Below are 3,901 nucleotides of genomic sequence, written 5' to 3' on the forward strand. Positions count from 1 at the left end.
AAGGGGGAGAAGCTGCCTTCAACCTCTCAGCAAAATATGAAAAGTATCTTGCAAGCCCGGAGGCTTAATTTGGAAGGAACAGTGATCTCCAGATTTTTGTGGACATGAACGTGACTAACCTTGAACAAGCGTGCGACATTTGAGCTGTTTTCATGCCATTTATTGAAATGGAAGGGTAGCTGAGAGGATCTCTTTTGTCTTTCAAATGAGAAAAAAACAAAATTTAGAGGTGGAGACTTTTTTCTTAGTGTGTTAATGGCACTCAGAAGTAACTGAATATCCATTGCTTGTTTCTCAGATATTCACTAATCCAATTCCTAGTTGCATTCTTTACTTAAAAATTAAACAAGAGGGCATCATAAAACTGAGATACTGCTTTGCCAGCAAAATATAAGAAGGTTTTCAGTTTCTCGCCATAAATGAGAAGATACAGGAGATAGGAAATTTTGATTAAAACCTGGTGAAAATAGTTTGGACTCTTAAACTTTTATTAAACTGGTCAAAAAGGATGAAGTGATGAGAGAAATTTCTGTTGGGTTTTGCCCCACTAGATGGTTCCATCAGCTTTACCCTAGTGTTACTCTGTTGATTGACTGGCATCATTTCTGATTTACATTACTGTAAGTGAGATCAAGAATCACTTTCTTTGCCTTCAGGAAACAAAATAGCCATTAGGGAAAATATAGGACTGTAGTTGTTAAAACTACCCAGTGTTTTGTTTTGATGATAGGAAAACGTAACAGGTTTCTGCAGATGTTTCTGAAGAATTAGCAGAGTATTCTTTGTCACACATTCAGATGTGATGGTCTTAATGACAGTCTATGGCTCTCCCAGCTGCCACAGGACATTTAATATGTTCAAAAAGGTGTCTCTGTTCCCCTGTAAAAGCCAAATTTGCTTTTACAGCCATTACCTACAATGCAGTGGGAGAACAGAGTTAATAACCATTTCATTGGGGCTGCAGAAAACTTTTGCACTCCTCCAGGGAAGAAGCACTTTTTCTTCCATAAGTGGCCAAAGTGTTACCTGTGGAAGCTTTTGCTCTTGGGATCCAAATCCTTTCTTGCACTCATAACCTGCGCTGCCTAATTGTTCTCCAGGGGAGCAAAAGTAGGTTGGGTAGGTTGGTGGGTTGGGTTTTGGGTTGTAATTGTTTCTGGCTTTGTTTGAACATTCAAAGGCTGTAGGTATGTACAGTACTCAAACAGGGAAAATGGCAGTCATGGGTATTTAATGGGACCGGTGAGAACCATGAAGTCTCAAGGAAAATCTCAGGAAGGCTCATACAAAGGCTCCCTAGAAGTGTATGTGGAGTTGGAAAGGGTTGGGTATGCTCCTCCCACACACATGGTGCCGCTGCTCTGCCTGGAACACTAGGAAGGTCTGCATAATGACATGAAATGTTTTGCTGGTCCTACAAAACCTTTGGAAATTGTCAGCCTGTGAAAAAAAGCAATTTTTTGTTGCAGAAAGTGAAGTGGTCTAGTGAAGTATTTGCTCTACACTGTAAGGCTTTAGTCCATGTACAGAATGTCAGTGTATTTATGTCTTTACCCACCTTGATATTGTTAGCTTGCTCTCAATTTCTCCAGAGGAAGAAAGGTTCAAAGGTCAGCAATGAGTGGTTTTGAAAAACTAAGTGGTGACAAACTTGGAGGGAGGAATCACAGTACATGCCATGTTTAAATACTTCCTACATTGTCTTACAGTTTCTTTTGCTCATTCTTCTCCCCTTTCCCTATAAGAATTTTGTTTCTTCTTTATGAAGAAGACTTAGCTGATACTTATAATTTATTTTTTAAATGTCCTTTGATCTCATACAAAATTTGATGGAATTATTACTATAATAATGCATCACGTGCATGATCTTCAACACTAACCTCAAGGCAGCTTACCTCTCATGGGGAAATGAAGTTGCCAGGCATGAGCAAGAATCAGGTCACTTGGTCTAAATGCCTAATTATAGGGTTTAGTATTAGCTTTTGGATCTTTCAGTATTAGATTTTGGCCTATAAATGTTGAACAAATCCTAGATTTAATTAGTAGTAACTTCAGTTAGAGGCCCTACTATGAATTTTACCTAAGTGCAGCTCCATTCACGTCAGAAAAGACACTCCTGATTCACAGCAGTACAAAGACTACAGAGATCAGTGGTGTTTTCTGTACCCTATAAATCAGAAAGATGTTCAAGATAACCAGGTCTCAGAGCAGTGGACTCACGCAGCCAAGTACAAGCTTTGGGTTGCCTATGAGCTTGTGCAGCACACCCCATTGACTATGCAAAGTATAAAGTACAGGCATTAATTCATATGGTTCCTAACCCAAATCAGCTGAAATACTGCTAATCATTAGGCTTTGGTTCCTATCTGAACATTCCTTTAGAAGCCTTTTTTTTCCTCCCCCCCCACCCCTTTTTTTTTTTGCAGTAGTTGCAATGCAGCAGCTGTAAGACTGGAAAACAGGACTTTTGAGGGGTTTTGCCTCTATTTACTCTCTTGAACTAAAACTGGGGCTTAGATTTAGTCATGGGCATCTACAGATAGGAATTTCTGTAAGTTGTCTGATTTACTGAGACTTGTTCTTGGTTCCTGTCAAACTCAGTGGCCAATCAAGCTAAGAAAGTCTGGCTTTGTCTCAGTCTCTTCATCTTCTAGATGATCATGTGGGGCCTCATCTACCTCTCAAGAAACTGTGAGACTTCTTAATTATTAGCAATATACTCTACCTGTGATTAAAAGTAGGCGTTCCCTAGATATCTTTTGCTGAGGAAATGGAAGAGTATATGGGGGAAATGAGGAAATATTTCAGTGAGGTCAAAGATATCCAGCATGTTCTGCAGATTGTCTGTCAAGGTTGAATAGTGAGACTGCATTACGCAGCGTGCACAGGCAGTTCTGTAAACCGTGTTCTTATTTGAAAACATTCAAGCGGAACAAACTTACTTTTCATGTCACAACCAGGATCATATTCACATTTCAGCAGCAGGAAGGAAAAGATAAAAGACTTAATTCATCTTTCACTATGCTGGAGATTTTCTCTGGCCCCACCTCTGCCCCTTCCTCTGTCCTCATTCCCAGTGTTTTTGAACTCTGCCTGCAATGCACTGCAGTGCTTGCCAAGATATCCCCAGCTAAGGGTGAGTTAATGAGAACATCTGGCCAGGAATGAGTGATGGTGCTCTGTGACCCACCCACTCAGCACATCTGGTGGTAGTGGCCATGGATAGGGAACCTTACCGAGTGCAAGGAAAGAGGATTTAGTCATCTATGGCTGGATTTATTGAAAATACCCAAATCCAATTGGTTATATAAAGGGGCTTTCATGTCAATGGGAGAAATGTCTATAAATAGGTGCACACACGCTCATACATACACACTTTTTTATATAATTACAGTATGCTGTCAATAAGTAAGAATGTGGACTGCCTAAAAACTGTCTTTGCAGATAATTAGTCCCAAAGGTCCTAAACTGGTTAACCATCAGGGCATAGTGCAAAAGACCTCTCTTTGGTAAAGGCTTTTTGAAGGGGCTGAATGTACATTCTCTCTAAAGGGAGGAGAGGATGAAAAGAGTTTATGTGCTTGGTTGGCAGAGTTCCTTTTTTAAATGATTATTTTAAAACTGCTGGATTATTTTTGTTCTTGTGATGATGAATTAAGGTGTCCAGACACTTTTGCAAGCATCTTTTTATGTTATTTATATAGTAAACAACAAATACCAATGCTCTGCTCTTGTTTTCCTTTGCTGGTACAAAAAAAAAAAAGAAAAAGAAGATGGATTTTTCAGACAGCACAATGAATCATCAATGAAGTGAAAACACTGGGCAAATTCTCTTTTGTTTAAGAGAATGGCCTGTACACAGTTCAGGCCAGCACATTTTTCATGGGATGCAAGGGAGCGG

General features: G+C 39.7%; 1 protein-coding gene across 1 annotated transcript in view; it reads left to right on the forward strand.

The window, feature by feature from the left end:
* LOC104622495 (G protein-coupled receptor kinase 5-like) overlaps window positions 1–3,901 on the forward strand; it is a 45,652-nt gene that overhangs the window by 24,722 nt on the left and 17,029 nt on the right. The gene's annotated exons all lie outside the window — the stretch shown is intronic.

The sequence above is a fragment of the Phaethon lepturus genome, unplaced genomic scaffold (assembly GCF_000687285.1).
Source record: "Phaethon lepturus isolate BGI_N335 unplaced genomic scaffold, ASM68728v1 scaffold48056, whole genome shotgun sequence".
NCBI lineage: Eukaryota > Metazoa > Chordata > Aves > Phaethontiformes > Phaethontidae > Phaethon > Phaethon lepturus.